Here is an 18486-nt window from a genome sequence, read left to right as displayed (position 1 = left end):
TACACATGTATTGCTTGATAAATTTTTGTTCAGTGAAAACATCCTAACCCAATCCAGGGCAACAACAGCAAAGAAAACAACAAAGTAAAACACCTTGGGAAAGCAGTTCCTTAGGTGGTTGAATTTGTGTATTCCCGAAGTGTTTCCTGGCACTCTTAGAGAGACTTGAAGTCAGTGTGAATACTCAAGTGGGAAATTGCAAAGAGCATGAAGGGACTTTGGGGACAGCCACAGAGGTTGGATTCATAACTACTCTGTTTCTGACTTACCTCTCTGAGCAAGGGAATGGGGAATCTGGGAATTGGCACTGACTTGGCTTCTGGGAGCCTGGAGTAGGTGGTATTGGGCTAAGATACCCCAGGGGAGGGAAACCTAGGAAGCAAAAGAATTTAAATGGAGCAGAAAGCACAAATGGGACTCTAAGCATAGGACCAATAATAAAACGGTCATGCACTTTGGGTGGAGCCTGTGGCTGAACTTAAGGACAGATTTAATTCTCCTAACCTCCTTCTGTCCTACTTTGTGTTTCAGTTCTACCTTGTTTTTACACTCCAAAATTTGAACATAAATCACCAATACTTCTATAGATTGTTCTAACATGTTAAAAATTGTTCACCATTGTTTCTTGCATCTTCATTCTTCTAAGTTCAATTTTCTTTAAATTGAAATACATTTTGGTACATTTTTCAGCCAAAGTCTGTGGGTCATATGTTCTACCTTGTCTAAAAATACTTTCATTTTATTCTTAAACAGATATATGTATTATAGGTACAAACATACATATTTTGTTGAATACAACATACATTGAGAAATGCACACAAGTATTGCTTGATAAATTTTTGTTCAGTGAAAATATCCTGAACCAGGGCAAGAAATAGAGCATTACTGTTACCTTGGAATCTATCTTCCTGTCCTAGTCCATTCCACCTGTCCAAAATGATAACCACTATCCGATGCTCTGTCACCAGGGAGGAGTGCAGTGGCACAATCTCGTCTCACTGCAACCTCCACCTCTCAAGTTCAATTCATGTGATTCTCCTGCCTCAGCCTCCCGAGTAGCTGGGACTAGAGACACACACCACCATGCCCAGCTACTCTTTGTATTTTTAGTAGAGGCTGGGTTCCACCATGTTGGCCAGGATGATCTCAATCTCTTGACCTCATGCTCTGCCTGCCTTGGCCTCCCAAAGTGCTGGGATTATAGGCATGAGCGACCACGCCCGGGTATGGCTAACTACTTTTAATGCTATGGATTAGGTCTGCCTATTTTTAAAATTCATATAAATTGAATTATGTATGTTGTCTTTTGTTCAGGCTTCTTTTGGTCAACATGATTGTAACTTTGTTTTGTTGTTTCTTTGAATTATCATTGCTAGCTATATATCTTTTATTAAAACAATCTATTCATTCCACAGTCATGGATATTTAGATTGTTTCTGATTAGGCTACTACAAGTAATTATTTTATAAACATCCTTGCATATGTCTTTAGTGCACATATGTACATGTTTTGCAGAGGTATACACATAGGATACTAATATAGTCAACCAAAGTAGATACTTCCAGTTTTTCAAAGCAGTAGTATCAATTTATACAAAGCAGAGTATGAAACTAAAATAATTTTCAAAAATTGGTAAAATGATGTCACATACAAGTATAAAAATGAACACTTTAAAGACTTTATTTAATATATTAAAGGAGAGACCCTGGCAGATGTTATAATCAATTTAAAAGATAATCTGATAAAAACATATTTATGTGAAAATGAAAACAGCTAGAAGACAATAAATAGGGGTAGAATCAGATAACTGAAAATAATATATATAGATGACTCATTGCTATAAAATAGCTTGAAGAGGCTAGAATCAAATGACATAGGAGAGTACTATACATAACACATGGGTTTTCACTGAAATACATTATATTTTCTCAACAGAGTTTGATAGATCCAAAAACTCTCCAACACTTGTCAGTCTTAAATTTTACCTATCTTCATGTGTACACATTGTGGTTTTAATTTGGATTATGCTGATTTGTGACTATGAACACTTTTACATATATGTTAATTGGCCACTTGGCCTTCCTGTTTGGTTTGTCTATTGAAGAAAGCTGTTACTTTATTCTAGTATGTTGACTAGTTTTCACTTGTGCATTTGTGGAAATTCTTTATATATGCTGCATATAGGTGCTTTGTCAGTATATGTATTGGTCTGTGACTTGCCCTTTTTACAGGCTTAACTTTCAATTAACACAAGGACTTACATTAAAATCTTCCTTGTTCAAATTCTATACTTCAATTCTCGAGCTTCTATGGTCCTTTTTTTGTGTGTGTGTGTGTGTGTGTGTCTTGGCCTTTTGTACATGTTATTCCATCTTTTATGGCTTATAATTTTGCTTTGGGGATATCTGCTGTAAATTTATTTGTTGTTACTTCACAGATCTTTTCACTTGCTCTTAAAACTCTTTAGTTTGCTCAGAAGACTTTTAGTTTGACTCGAGGGTTCTATGGTTTTAATAGTTTTTGTCAGTGTGAATTTGCTTGTATTTAATCTACTGGGAATTCTTTGTATTCTCTGAATCTGAGTAATGAGGTATTTCAACAAAGTTCTTTTAGCTGTTCTCTTCAAATTTATATCCTACAACTTTGCATCTTTGTCATTCCCTCTATTGCTCTTTCAGGAACCTATATTAGATGTTTGTCAGATATTTCATTTTTTTCTTTCATGTGTCTAAAGTGTTCAGATTTTTCATCTCTGTATCCCTTTTGCTGTAGTCTGTGTATTCTCTACAGTCTGTTTTCCAGTTCACTGAGTCACTCTACAGCTCAGTATAATCATGTATTTAACCCATTCTTTGTGTTTTAAGTTTCAATGACAATATTCTTTAGCTATAAAACTTCTATGTATGTGGTGCTTTTACTTATCATACTGCATTTGATTGGATTTTTTTCAATTCTAATTTTTTTCTATTTTATTAAAATTATATCTTCAATATTTTCTTTACTGTGGTAAAAATCACATGACACAAAATTTACCATCTTATGCATTTTAAGGATACAGTACAGTAGTGATAACTATGCACATTGTTGTCTAAGAGATCACTAGAACTTTATCTTGCAAAATTAAAACTCTGTATCCATGGAACAACTTCCATATCCTTCTTTCCTCAGCTCCTGACAACCACCATTCTACTTTGTGTTTTTAAAGAGTTTGACTACTTTAGAGGTTTCATATAAGAGGAATCACATGGTATTTGTGTTTTTGTGACTGGCTTATTTCACTTAAAATAATGTCCTCAAAATTTACCTGTTTTAGCATATGACAAGATTTCCTTTTTAAATAAGGCTGAATAATACCCCATTGTTTGTATATATCACACTTTGTATCCATTTATCTTTTGAAAGTTCTTCAACTTGCTTTAGCTTCTTGGCTACTATGAATAATGATACTGATATGGTTTGGCTCTGTGTCTCTACCTAAATCTCACCTTAAATTGTAATCTGCATAATCCCCATGTGTCAGGGGTGGGACCAGGTGGAAGTAACTAAATCATGGGGGCTTGAAATAGTGATAGTGAGTGAGTCTCATGAGATCTAATTTTATAAGTGTATGGCATTCCCCCTGCTTGCACTCCTCCTCTCTCCTGCTGCCTGTAAAGGTGTGCCTTCTGCCATGATTGTAAGTCTCGTGAGGCCTCCCCAGCCATGCAGAACTGAGTCAATTAAACCTGTATAAATTACCCAATCTTGGATATTCCTTCATAGCAGTATCAGAATGTACTAATACAGCTACAATGAACATGAGTGTGCAGATATCTCTTGGAGATCCTAGTTTCAATCCTTTTGAATATATAACAGAAGTGGGAGTGCTGGCTCATATAATATGGGTTTTTTTTGTGCACCACCAACAGTGCACCAGGTTCCAACTTCTCTACATTCTTGTCAATACTAAAACTTTTCTGGTTTTGTTTTTAATATTAGCCATTCTAACAGTGAAATTTACCAAATATAAAGTGATACCTGACTATGGTTTTGATTTCCATTTCCCTGATGATTAGTGATGTAGAGCTGCTTTTTCTGTGCTTCTTGGCTATTATAATAACTTCCTTTGAAAAATGTCTATTCAAACGCTTTGCCCATTTTTAATTGGACTTGTTATTGTTACTGGGGTAGTGGTGGTAGTGATAATAGAGATAAAGGAGTCTTACATATATTCTAGATACTCACCCTTTATCAGATAGATGGTTTGCAAATATTTTCTCATTGTGTAGATTGACTTTTTACCACTCTGGTTATTTCCTTTGCTGCAGAATTTTTTAAGTTTGTTGTAGTCTCACTTGTCTGTTTTTGCTTTTGTTGCCTGTGCTTTACTGTCATATCCAAAATCATTGCCAACTCCAGAGGCATAATGATTTTTCCTTATATTTTCTTTTAGGAGTTTTACAGTTTTAAGGGTTAGATTCATTATCTTAATCTAGTTTTAGTTAATTTTTCCATATGATATAAAAGTCCAACTTTATTCTTTTCGATGTGAATATCCAGTTTTTCCAACAGCATTTATTGAAAAATGATCCTTTCTCCATTATGTTGCCTTGGAACCCTTACTGAAGATTGTCTTTGTGTCAGTCCATTTTCACACTGCTGTAAAGATACCACATGAGACTAGGTAATTTATAAACAAAGGTGGTTTAATTGACTCACAGTTCCATGGCTGAGGAAGCCTAAAGAAACTAGCAACTATGGCAGAAGGTGAAGCAGAAGTGAGGCATGTCTTACATGGCAGCAGGAGACAGAGTGCAGGAGAAACTGCCACGTTTAAACCATAAGATCTCATGAGAACTCACTATCACAAGAACAGCACAGGGGAAACTGTTCCCCTGATCCAATCACCTCCTACCAGATCCCTCCCTCACACTTAGGGATTATCATTTGAAATGGTAATTGATTTGGGTGGGGACACAAAGTTAAACCGTATTATTCCTGACCCCTCCCAAATCTCACATCATTTTCACATTTTAAAACCAATCATGCCTTCCCAAAGTCTCAACTAATTCCTGCATTAACTCAAAAGTACAAGTCCAAAGTCTCCTCTGAGACAAAGCAAGTTCATTTCACCTATGAGCTATAAAATAGAAAACAAGTTAATTACTTCCAAGATAAAATGGGGGGGTGGGTAACAGGCATTGGGTAAATGTTCCCATTCCAAATGGGAAAAAGTGGCCATAACAAAGGGGCTACAGGCCCCATGCAAGTACAAAATTTTCAAGGCATTTGCCAAATCTTAAAGCTCCAAAATAATCTCCTTTGACTCCATGTCTCACATCCAGGGCACACTGATGCAAGAGGTGGGCTCTCAAGGCCTTGGGCATCTCTGCCCCTTTGACTCTGCAAGGTAAAGCCCTTGTGACTGCTTTCACAGGCTGGTATTGAGTGCCTGCAGCTTTTCCAGATGCCTGGTGCAAGCTGTCAGTTGATCTACCATTCTGGGTTCTGGAGGATGAGGACTGGTAGCCTTCTTCTCACAGCTCCACTAGGCAGTGTCCCAGTGGAGACACTGTGTGGGGTCTCCAATTCCACATTTCCCCTCTGCATCGCTCCATCAGAGGTTCTCCATGAGGCCTCTGCCACTGCAGCACACTTCTGCCTGGGCATCCAGGCATTTTATCCATGCACTGAAATCCAGGTGGAGGCTCCCAAAGCTCTTGTCTTCTTTGCACCCGCAAGCCAAATAGCATGTGGAAGATGCCAAGCTGTGGGTATTGCATTCTTGAAGACATGGCCCAAGCTTTACTTTGGACTTTTTAGCCATGGCTGAAGCTGGGATGGCTAGGACACAGGGTGCTATGTCCCAAGGTTGTACAGAGCAGCAGGGCCCTGGGCCTGGCCCGCAAAACCATTTTTACCTTTTAGGCCTTCAGGTCTGTGATGGGAGGGACTACCGTGAAGATCTCTGAAATGTCCTGGAAACACTTTCTCCATTGTCTTGGCTATTAACATTTGATTTCTCATTCTCATGCAATTTCTGTAGCTGGCTTGAATTTCTTTGCAGAAAATGGGTTTTTGTTTTCTTGCAAATTGTTAGGCTGCAAATTTTTCCAAACTTTGATGCTCTACTTCCTTTTTAAACATAAGTTCCAATTTCAAACCATCTCTTTGTGAGTGCATATACCTGTATGCTTTCAGAAAAGGCCATGTCACCTTTTGAATGCTTCGCTGCTTAGAAATTTCTTCTGCCAGATAGACCACATCATCTTGAGGGTCTATGTTGACTTCACTTCCCAAGTCCACAAGAGGTGTGGTTTCAAAGGCAGAAATTTCCCAGCACATTCCCGACCTGCTTTCATTCACATCTGCATCTAGAAACTAGAGTTCTTCGTCTAACTTTTGTCCACATGGGCTAGGTAGACTGCCCAGGTGAGCTTCCTTTGTTTAGAAAGCCCACCAAAAGCCTTGGATGGAGGGGCTCTATTGTGAGCCAGGCAGCCAATCCATCATCAGAGTTGAAGATCAGTCACTCCAGAGGAAGTCTGGAAAAGCACCTCTCACTGGATGAGAACTTGAATGGGGCAGAAGTAACTCCAGGGTTAAAATGTGCACTCCCCCGCTTCCATTCTCTTACCTATATGGACTCCATCTTTGGATCCCCTCCCTGATAGTGTGGGAGTGCTCTGTCTCTCTTTCTCTCTCTCAGTGGTGAGTGAGCAGTTTTTACTTTCAGACCCACACCTCCTGGGTCCATATTTCTGTAAGGTAGACTTCTTCCTAGCAGCTTGCTAAGGCATGGTCACTGGTTCAGATCCCCAGTAGAGTCAGTCTTGACTGGGGCTTAAATAGGGAACATTTTAGGGAGTTCAAAAGCTGGAGGCCATGGGATATTGTATTTTTTTTGTCACTCATAAATTTCCAAATGCAACTGAATGGTGCCAGAATCTAATGATGTACAATTTGTCTTGCTTAGGATTGGCTCTACCTACGGCAGAACTTCTCCATCTGGCAGAACTTCTCCATCTAGCAGACCACAGTCAAACCAGGTCCTAGGCTCAAATAGTTAATTACAGGCCCGATAATCCTAGGGCATTTTCCTATAATGGAAAGTGGGGTGGGGGAGGAGGCCTGGGTCCTGAGGACATTGTTTCAGCCTTTGCTATGTGACCACCCCACCTTCTTTGGATTGTTGTGCTCAGAGGTCCCTCCCTAGAAGTTTACACTCCTAGGGCAGCTTTAAAATCAGGTCTATATTAATGGCACTCTTGCTGGGGAATATTGGTACCCATCACCCAAGCCTTACTGGCCTGGTTTAGGGATTTGCTGGTATGAACCACCCATCCCAGCAGTCCACATGTCTTTATGGTGGTCAGTGGAGGCATGTAGACAGTGACCGTGAGTGCCCATGATGCTGGTAAGCATGATTAAACCCAGAACATGGGAGGCCCCAAAAGATGATCACACATCTTGGGCACAAAGAAAATTATGAGGTGCTATAACTGGGGGATGCCCCAGGGCTAGCACCATAACTGGGGGATTCCCCAGACCTACTGATTGTGATTAATAACCAGGGATGCGGGCATTCCTGTGTTCAATTTCAGATGGGAGCTACTCTTCCCAAGATAAAGTCTCCTTTAAAATGTATCCCAGAGAACTGGGACCAATTTGACACACAATCTTTGAAGAAGAAGCAGTGGCTCATTTTTCTCTGCCAGACAGCATAGCCAAAATACCCTCTGCTGAGTGGAAAAACCTGGCCTCCTAAGGGAAGTATAGATTATAAGACCAGTCTACAATTAGACCTGTTTTGTAAGAGTGAAGGTAAATGGTTTGAGGTCCCCTATGTGCAAATTTTCTTTTCTCTAAGAAATAATCCTCAGCTATGTAAGGCCTGTACCCCATACCTTACTAACCCTTCCTTAGGACTCCCTGTGCCTCCTCCCTTCACGAATGCTGACCAGGCCTCCCCAGTTCTGATAACCCAAAAGGAGCCAGGGTAAGCAGAAATGGCCAAGGCATCTCAGGCTACTAGGATGCCCAAACTCTGCCCCCTACAGGCAGTAGGAGGAGAATTTGGTCTGACCAACGTGCACACTCCCTTTTCACTTCTTGACTTAAAGCAAATTAAGGTGAACTTAGGAAAGTTTTCAGATGACCTGGACAAATACATAGATGTTCTGCCTGGCCTGGGTCAGTCCTTTGAATTAGACAGGAAAGATATCATGTTATTGCTTAGTCAAACCCTAACCAGCAATGAGAGAGGCTGCCTTAGCAGTGGCTCAAGAATTTGGGGACACCTGTTACCTTAGTCAAATACATAACCAAATGATGCCAGAGGAAAAGGATAGATTTCTTACAGGTAGACAAGCAGTCCCTAATACGGACCCTTTCTGGGATCCTGACTCAGAACAGAGGGACTGGAGTCATAGGCACCTCTTAACCTGCATACTTGAGGGATTGAGGTGAACTAGGAAGAAGCCCACGAACTATGCAGTGTTATCCACCATAACTCAGGGAAAGGAAGAAAACCCAACAGCTTTCCTCGAGTGATTATGGAAGGCCTTAAGAAAGTATACTCCCCTGTCACCAGACTCCATCGAGGGTCAGTTAATACTAAAGGACAAGTTTATTAAGCAATCAGCAACTGATATTCGGAGGAAGCTCCAGAAGCTGGCCCTGGGGCCAGAACAGAGTCTAGAATCATTACTAAACCTAGAAACCTAGGTGTTTTATAATAGAGACCAGGAGGTGTACAAGCTGGAAGGAACAGGAAAGACCAGAGAAAAGCTGCAGCCCTAGTCATGGCCCTCAGGCAAGCAAACCCAAGGGGCTCAAATGAGGGAAAGGCTTGGGTTAGCCAACAGTGCAGAGCTTGTTTCCATTGCAGCCTAATGGGACACTTTATAAGAAATTGTCACCAGAGAAATGGACCACCACCTTGTCCTTGCCCACTGTGCCAAGGGGATCACTGGAAAGCATACTGCCCCAGGGGATGAAGGTTCCCAGGGCCTGAGCTGTCTAACCAGATGACCCAACAGCAGGACTGAGGGTGCCTGGGGCAAGTGCCAGCACAAGCCATCACCCTCAATGAGCCCCAGGTAAAGCTGACCACAGAGGGCCAGGAGGTAAATCTCCTCCTGGACACTGGTGTGGCCTTCTCAGTTTTACTCTCCTGTCTTGGATGGTTGTCCTCCAAGTCTTAACTGTCCGAGGAATCCTAGGACAAGCAGTCTCCCAATATTTCTCCCAGCCCCTAAGCTGTAACTGGCGAGATATACTTTTCTCCCATGCCTTCCTCATCATGCTGGAAAGTCCTACTGCCTTACCAGGGCGAGACCTGTTAGCCAGAGCAGGAGCCATTATCTATATGAACCTCTTCAGTGAGGAAATTCCTCTCTGCTTCCCACTGTTTAAAGAAGTGTTTAATCCTGAGGTTTGGGCAGGCAAAGAATGCCTGCCCAATTCAAATAAGGCTAAAGTATCCCACCTCTTTTCCTTACCAAAGACAGTACCCCCTAAGACCAGAAGCCAAAAAGGGGATATAGGATATTGTAAAGAACTTAAAAGCTCAGAGTCTAGTAAAGTCCTGTAACAGCCCTTGTAATACTCCAATTTTAGGAGTACAAAAACCTAATGAAAAATGGAGGCTGGTGCAAGGTCTCAGGCTTATTAATGAAGCTGTGATCCCTTTATACCTGGCTGTACTCAACCCATACACCTTGCTCTCTTAACTGTCAGGAGAGGTACAATGGTTTACAGTCCTGGACTTTAAGGATGCCTTTTTCTGTGTACCATTACATCCTGACTCTCAGTTTCTGTTCACCTTTGAAAACCTTTTAGACCAGAGTTCTCAGCTCACCTGGACATTGTTACCCCAGGGCTTTCAAGATAGCCCCTACCTCTTTAGCCAGGCTTTAGCCTAGGACCTTAGTAATTTTTCACATCCAGGTACCCTGGTTCTTCAATATCTGGATGACTTACTTTTAATTGCAGACTCAGAAGCCCAGTGTCAGCAGGCCACCCAGGACCTCCTAAACTTCCTTACCACCTGTGGATAAAAGGCTTCCAAACCAAAAGCCCAACACTGTAGGCAAGAGGTAAAATACCTAGGGCTTGTCTTGTCTAAGGCCACTCAGACCCTTAATAAATAACATCTCTAACCCATACTGGCCTTCCCCCATCCAAAGACCTTAAAACAGTTGTGAGGATTCCTGGGAATAACTGGGTTTTGCCGATTGTGGATTCCCAGATATGGTGAAATAGCAAAACCTCTATACACTCTGATTAAGGAAACTCAAAAAGCTAACACCCATCTAATACAATGAGACCGTATAGCTGAGGCAGCCTTTCAGACCCTGAAGCAGGCACTACTGTAGGCTCCAGCTCTAAGCCTTCCTACAGGGAACGACATCTCCCTATATGTTACGGAAAAGTGAGGAGTGGCACTGGGGGTTCTCAACCAGACTTGGGGGACAATGCTGCAACTGGTGGCATACCTAAGCAAGGAAATTGATGCAATAGCAAAAGCTGGCCATGCTGCTTGTGAGTCATAGCCATGGTGGCTATACTGGTCTCAGAAGCCATTAAAATAGTGCAGGGGAAAGATCTAACTGTATGGACTTCACGTGATGTAGCTGGAATTCTGGCCTCTAAAGGAGACTTATGGCTGTCGGACAATCACTTACTCACGTATCAGGCCTTAATGCTCGAAGGATCTGTACTTCAGCTGCACACATGTGCAGCCCTCAATCCAGCTACTTTTCTTTGTGAGGAAGGGGCAGACACAGAACATGACAGTCAGCAGGTTATAGCTCAGAACTATGTGGCTTGAGAAGATCTCTTAGAAACTCCTCTAGCCAATCCTGACCTTAACCTACATGCTGACAGAAGTTCCTTTATGGAAAACAGAGTTCGAGAGGCAGGATATGCAGTAGTCAGTGATCAAATAGTGCTCAAAAGTAATTCCCTTCCTCCTGGAACTAGTGCCCAGCTGGCAGAACTAGTAGCCCTCACTTGAGCTCTAAAATTAGGAAAGAGAAAGAGGATAAACATATATATACAGATGCCAAACATGCTTACCTGATTCTCCATGCTCATGCTGCCATATAGAAGGAAAGAGAGTTCCTAACCTCTGCAGGAACTCCCACTAAATATCATAAGGAAATTTTAGACTTATTACAAGCTGTCCAAGAACCCAAAGAGGTAGCAGTCTTACACTGCTGGGGTCACCAGAAAGGAGATGAGAAGGAAGCAGAGGGCAATCGCTGAGCTGACCTAGAAGCAAAAAGGGCAGCTAGACAAGAATTTATAGAAGGACCTTTAATATGGGAAAACCTTCTGCAGGGAACTAGACCTCAATACTCAACAAAGTTCCAGGAGATGACCCTTTGTACACCTGCAAGCCATTAAAGGATATAAGTTTGCTCTTCTAACAAGATCTCCAGAATTAAAACCATAATACTACAATTAATCCTGCAGCTGGAACTCTGGATATCCTTGGCTCATAAGCTCTATTGTGGACCTCTGGATCAACCTGTACCCCTAAAAGACTCCCCTCTGGAGGAAACCTCAACTGCAAGGCCCCTTCTATGCCCCAATTCAGCAGGAAGTAAAGAGTGATCAATGCCCATGTCCCAACAGCAGTTGGATTTCCTGTTCAGAGCGGGGACTGAGGGACAATGTTAACTTCTGAAGTCCACAAGGGGTGTGGTTTCAAAGTCAGAAATATCCCAGCAACAAGCCCAACCTGCCTTCATTCACATCCCCATCCAGGAACTAGACTTCTTTGTCTAACTTTTGTGCGTATGGGCTAGGTAGACTGCCCAGGTGAGCTTCCTTTGTTTAGAATGCCCACCAAAAGCCTTGGAAGGAGGGGCTCAATTTGCAAGCCAGGTAGCCAATCCAGCATCAGAGTCAAAGATCAATCACTACAGAGGAAATTTGGAAAAGCTCCTCTCACTGGATGAAAACTTGAATGGGGCGGGAGTAACTCCAGGGTTAAAAATCCCCTTTATTCCCTTACCTATACAAACTCAATCTCTGGATCCCCTCTGACAACAGCATGGGAGCTTGCTCTCTGTCTCTCTTTCTTCTCTCTCTGCCTAATAATTGCTTTTCTGCTAAGCTCTTTGGGTCCAATTTTTACTTAATACCACCAGGCCACCTGGGTCTGCCCCCCATTCATGGGTGAGAGCCCAAAGGCCTGGAAAAAACATCCGATCGGGGAACAGTGAGCATCTTTGGAACACGCCCACAGCCCTGCTTCTGTCCCCTAGTTACAATCTCTCTCAAGTTCAAAGTTCCACAGATCTCTAGAGAAGGGGCAAAATGCTGCCAGTCTCTTTGCTAAAGCATGGCAAGAGTGATCTTTGCTCCAGTTCTCAATAAATTTTTCATCTCCATCTGAGACTACCTTAGCCTGAACTGCATTCTCCACATCACTGTCAGCATTTTGGTCAAAACTATTCAAGTCTCTAGGAAGTTCTAAACTGTTGCACATCTTCCTGTCTTTTTCTGAGTTCTCCAAACTGTTCCAACCTCTGCCCATTTTACCCATTTCCAAAGTCACTTCCATATTTTCAAGTTATCATTATAGCAGTACCCAATTTCCTGTATTACTGTACTTTCATACTGTTATACAAATACTACCTGAGACTGGGTAATTTATAAACAAGAGGTTTAATTGACTCACAGTTCTGCATAGCTGGGGAGGCCTCAGGAAACTTACAATCATGGTGAAGATGAAGGGGAAGCAAGACATGCACATCTTACATGGCAGCAGAAGAGGGAGAGTGTGCAAGGGAAACTGCCACTTTTAAACCATCAGATCTTGTGAGAACTCGCTCACTATTATCAGAACAGCATGGGAGAACTGCCCCTATGATTTAATCACCACCCATCAGATCCCTTGACACGTGGGAATTACATTTTGAGATGAGATTTGGGTGGGGACACAGAGTCAGACCATATCAGTTCTTATACATGAGGTTTTGACTCTGGGCTCTCTTTTCTGTTCCATTGGTCTGGATGTCTGTCCTTTTGCCAGTACCAGGCTGTTTTGCTTACTGTAGCTTTGTAATATGCTTTGAAACAACTTGTAGATTGCTTTGGGTACTACTGACATTTTAACAATATTGAGTCTTCCAATACATGAATATAATATCTTTCCATTTATTTGTATTTTATTTCTTTCAGCAATGTTTTGTAGTTTTCACTGTACAAGTCTTTCACCTTCTACATAGTTTTACACTTTTTGATGCTATTTTAAGTGGGATTGTTTTCCTAATTTACTTTTCATATTGTTTATTTTAGTACACAGTTATACCTCAGTGATATTACAGATTTTGTTCTAGACCACACCGGTAAAGCAAATGTCACAGTAAAGCAAGTCACACAAATTTAGTTTCCCAATGCATATAAAAGGTATATTTATACTAAACTGTAGCCTATTATTCTATACTTTAGTCTATTAAATATGTGATAGCATTGTATTTCAAACATGTGTATACCCTAATTAAAAATAATTTACTACTAAAAACTGCTAATGATTATCTGAGCCTTCAGCAATCTTAATTATTTTGCTGGGGGAGAGTCTTGCCTTGATGTTGATGACTGCTGACTTAGCAGTGTGATGATCGCTGAAGGTTGGGGTGGCTGTGGCATTTGTTGAATAAGGGGAATAAAACTTGACTCTTAATTGACTCCACATCAATTGATTGTTCCTCTACTAAAGATTTCTCTGTAGCATACTATGCTGTGTGATAGCATTTTACTCTCAGAAGAATTTTCAAAACTAAAGCCAATCCTCTCAAACTCTAACTCTGCTTTATTAACTAAGCTTATGTTATATTCTAAATCCTTTGCTGTCATACCAAGAATATTCACAACTTCTACACCAGGAGTAGATTCTATCTCAAGAAACCACTTCCTTTGCTCATCCATAAGAAGCAACTCATCATCCATTCCTGCGTTGTCATAAGATTGCAGCAATTCAGACATATCTCAGGCTCCACTTCAAATTATAGTTCTCTTGCTATTTCCATCACATCTGCAGGGACTTCCTCACAGAGGTATTGAACCCCTTAAAATCATCAACGATGATTGAAGACAACTTTTTCTAAACTTCTATTAATGTTGATATTTTGGTCTCCTCCCATAAATCATGAACATTCTTAATGATATCCAGAATGCTCAATCCTTTCCAGAAGATTTGCAATTTACTTTGCCCAGATCCATTAAAGAAATCATTATCTGTGGCAGCTACAGCCTTATGAAATGTATTTCTTAAATAATAAGACTTGAACATTGAAGTTGCTTGATTTATGGGCTGCAAAATGAGTATTGTGTTAACAGGCATGAAATTAATTATTAATCTTTTTGTATGTTTCTGTCAGAGCTCTTATGTGACTAGATGAATTTTCAGTAGGCAGTAATATTTTGAAAGAAATATTTTTTTTTTCTGATCAGTAGGTCTCAACAGCAGGCTTAAAATATTTAGTAAAGCATGCTATAAAGAGGTATACTGCCATCCAGGCTTTGTTGTTCCATTTATATAGAGCACCCTCAGTGTAAATTTAGATAATTTTTAAGGGCCCTAGAATTTTCAGAATGGTCAATGAGCATTGGCTTCTTAAATTCACCAACTGCATTAGCCCCTAACAAGAGAGTCACCCTATCCTTAGAAACTTTGAAACCAGATATTGACTTCTCTTCCATAGCAATAGAAGAGACAGAAACACTATGATCTTTCACTTAAACGTACAGGCTATTGAAGATGTCCTAGACAGCATCTTCTTCCAATATAAGACTGCTTTGCCTATGTTGAAAATCTGTTGCTTACTGTCACCACTTTCATCAATTATCTTAATTAGACTTTTGGATATCTTGCTGCAGCTTCTCCATTAGCACTTGTGGTTTTACCTTGCACTTTTGGGTTCTGGAGATGGCTTCTTTCCTTCAACCTTATGAACCAACTTCTGCTAGCTTTCAAACTGCAAGCTTCCTCATCTCATCTCTCCTAACATTCATAACATTGAAGAGAGTTACAGCCTTGTTCTGGATGAGGCTTTGGCTTGGGGGAATGTTGTCAACAGTTTGATCTTCTATCCACGCCACTAAAACTTTCTTATAGCAGCAATAAGGCTGTTTCAATAAGGCTGTGTTCACTAGAGTAACATTTTTAATTTCTTTCAAGAACTTTTCCTTTGCATTCGCAACTTTGCTACAAGAGGCCTAGGTTTCAGCCTATTCCATGTTTTGACATGCCATCTTCACTAAGCTTAATCATGTCTAGCTTTTGATCTGAATTGAGCTAGTGTCTCTGTCTTTCACTTAAATGTACAGGCTATTGTAGGATTATTAATTGGCCTATTTTCAATTGTATTTCAGGGAATAGAGAAGTCCATGGAGAGGGAAAGAGATTGGGGAACAGGTGGTTTTTGAAGCAGAACACATACAACATTTATCAATTAAATTCGTCATCTTAAAATGGGTGCAGAGCATGATGTCCCAAAACAATTACAATGGTAACATCATACATCATTGATCACAGATCACCCTAAAAGAAATAATAACAAAACTTTTGAAATATTGTGAGTTTCAATATTGAAATATTTCTATACCAAAATGTGGCATAGACACTTGAAGTGAGCACATGTCGTGGGAAAAATTGCACTAATAAAATTACAAAACCACGATAAAATGAAGTGTAATAAAACAAGCTATGCCTGTAGAGAAATACAGTTAACGATGTGTGTTGATTTTCTATTTTGTATCTTTGCTGGATTTATTAGTTCTAGTAAGTTTATTGTGGAATCTTAAGGGTTTTCTGCATGTAAGATTGTGTCATCTCTCAGGAGATTTCATTTTACTTCCTTTCCAATTTGGATGACTTTTAAAAATTTCCTATTTTTTTTTTTTTACCTTATTGCTCCAAATAAGACTTCCAGTAATACATTGAAAAAAAGTGGTGAGAGTGGTATTGTGATTTTTATTATGATTTCTTTCCAGTTTGGTCTTGGGGTCTTTCTGTTGAAAGTGATTTCCTTCTTTCTTGTGTGCCTTGTTACTTCTATAGTTGTTGTGATTTGCCACCTCTTCCAGTCTTTACAGTAGTAGCTTCTCATAATGGAAGGTCTCCCCCAATCAGTCACCCTGGCTAGGCATTCTATGGTCCTTTCAAACCTTTTATGGGGATACTTCTCTGCTCTTGTGACCATAACGTGTCCCAATATGAGACATTTGTTAATTTCTCTTTCAGATGTTTATAATTTCTTCCTTCCTCTGGTGTCTACCTGTGTTACCACAGGCTTTCTGGAGCTGCCACAAAGCGCTGAGCTCTATATTGTTCTCTGTAGCTCCCATGCATAGAAAAGATGTTGTTTCAATCAGTACTCTGAGTCAGTTGAGGGAGACTCGGGAAGCCCTCCAAAAAGTCAAAGGAGTGGATGCATATTTCACTCTTCTCTTTTCCTCCCAAAGGATAAACCACAAACTGGGCACTCACTCCTAATCATGGTGAGTATTAACAGCTTCTGTCTGTGGTATTACAGTTTCTCTAGCCCTGCAATTAGTTGCTTAGCTTTCTTTTGTCCTCAGCAGTCCCCAGGCATTCAAAGTGTGTATTACCTATAGACACTCTAAATCAGGCAAACCAGAAACCCATTCCCAAGGCAGTCCACTATAAAGCTGGAACATTAGGCATATGTTTTACTCTTTGTTTCTCCTCCCTGGGAGAAGATATGAGTTAGGTTTTTCCTCCTTACTGCAGCAAACTGTGTCAGCATGGAGGAGGGGCTGATATAATTAAAAAGAAATCTTTTTTGTTAAACTTCAACATGGCTGTTCTTGGCTTTGAGCTTGCTTGGGGTACTGTGACTCCCTACCTGATTCCTAGAGTTCTCACAAAGGCTATTTGAATTGTACACTGTTAATTTGTTGCCTGTGTGAGGAAATGAGGTCAGGAGCTTTCTATCTGCCACTTGATTAGCACCACTCCCCTGTCGCAATGATTTTTAGCACACTTTTTTTTTAAAGTCTCAAATTATCCATTAAAAAAAACCTTTTTCCTGATTTATTATGACTGTTCGTTGTTTCTGATGGCTCTTATCTGGAGTATGTTTATTTCTCATGTACTTTTAATTTGAGATTGTAAGCTCACCATCTCTGGGTGAGACTACTGTGCACACTGAGTTCAGGTATTGTTTACATAGAGCAATTGCTCCTTGTCTTCATCTAGTTCCCACATGGGCGCCATTGGGGAAGGCCAATATTATAATTCCTACATTTTAGATTCTGGATTATGCAAGTAGTGTAACTATAATACCCCCACCCCCATATGATGTAAAATACATTTCCAGGTTTACTAATTATCTGGGAAACTTTCAATAATATATTTACTCAGACCTAACACAGAGCTGGCAAATCTTTTGGCATCACACTTAGCTGATGGTCCAATTATCTTTCCTTTTCTGGAGGAATTCATTTTTATATTAGTCTGTTTTGTGTTACTATTGATACAGTTTGGATCTGTGTCCCCAGCCAAATCTTATGTCAAATTGTAATCCCCAATGTTGGAGGTGATTGAATCATGGAGGTGGTTTCTCGTGGTTTCACACCATCCCCTTTGGTGTTGTCATGGCAATAGTACTCATGAGATTTGGTTGTTTAAAAGTGTGTAGCACCTCTTCTGTCCCTTTTTGTTCATTCTCCACCATGTAAGATGCCTGGAATTCCGTTAGCCTTCTGCCATGACTGAAAGTTTCCTGAGGCCTCCCTAGAAGCCAAGCAGATGGCTTCATGTTTCCTGTGCAGCCTGAGAAACTGAGTCAATTAATTCTTTTCTTTATAAATTACTGAGTCTCAGGTATTTCTTTGCAGCAGTTCAAGAGCATGGGGAGAAATGCCAGATATAGGTGATGGGGAGGAAGGCAGCAAATCACACTGCCATAGGTGTACCTATGCAACAATCTTGCATGTTCTTCACATGTACCCCAAAACCTAAAATGCAATAAAAAAAAGAAAAGAAGAAAAAGAATGAACTATTATAGCTATAAAGGAATACTTCAGGCTCGGTAATTTATAAAGGAAAGAGGTTTATTAGTCTCACATTTCTGCAAACTGTCCAAGAAGCATGGTGCCAGCATCTGCTTCTGGTGAGGGCTTCAGAAAGCTTACAATCATGGCAGAAGGCAATGGCAACCTACATGCCACATGGCAAGAGAGGGAGCAAGCAAAAGAGAGAAGGTGCCAGATTCTTTTAAACCACCAGCCCTTCTGTGAACTAATAGAGCAAGACCTCACTCATTACCAGGGGAAGGGAACCTGGCCATTTATGAAGGTTCCACCCCTTTGACTGAAACATCTCCACTGGACCCTGCTCTGAACATTGGGGATCATAGTTCAGCATGAGATTTGGAGAGGACAAAGAGTCAACAATATAATATTCTGACCTTTTAAGAAAATGTGCTTTTTATACTATAATTATTTGTTCATTTGTATATTCTG

The 18486-nt window shown here is 40.5% G+C and overlaps 1 long non-coding RNA gene across 4 annotated transcripts in view; it reads right to left on the bottom strand.

The window, feature by feature from the left end:
- The window catches only part of LOC105726671 (uncharacterized), a 424028-nt gene that overhangs the window by 79596 nt on the left and 325946 nt on the right, over window positions 1–18486 (bottom strand). The gene's annotated exons all lie outside the window — the stretch shown is intronic.

This window comes from Aotus nancymaae, unplaced genomic scaffold (assembly GCF_030222135.1).
Source record: "Aotus nancymaae isolate 86718 unplaced genomic scaffold, 86718_ANA_hifiasm-v0.15.2.pri h1tg000009l, whole genome shotgun sequence".
Taxonomy (NCBI): domain Eukaryota; kingdom Metazoa; phylum Chordata; class Mammalia; order Primates; family Aotidae; genus Aotus; species Aotus nancymaae.
This window is presented reverse-complemented; position numbering and strand designations above follow the sequence as displayed.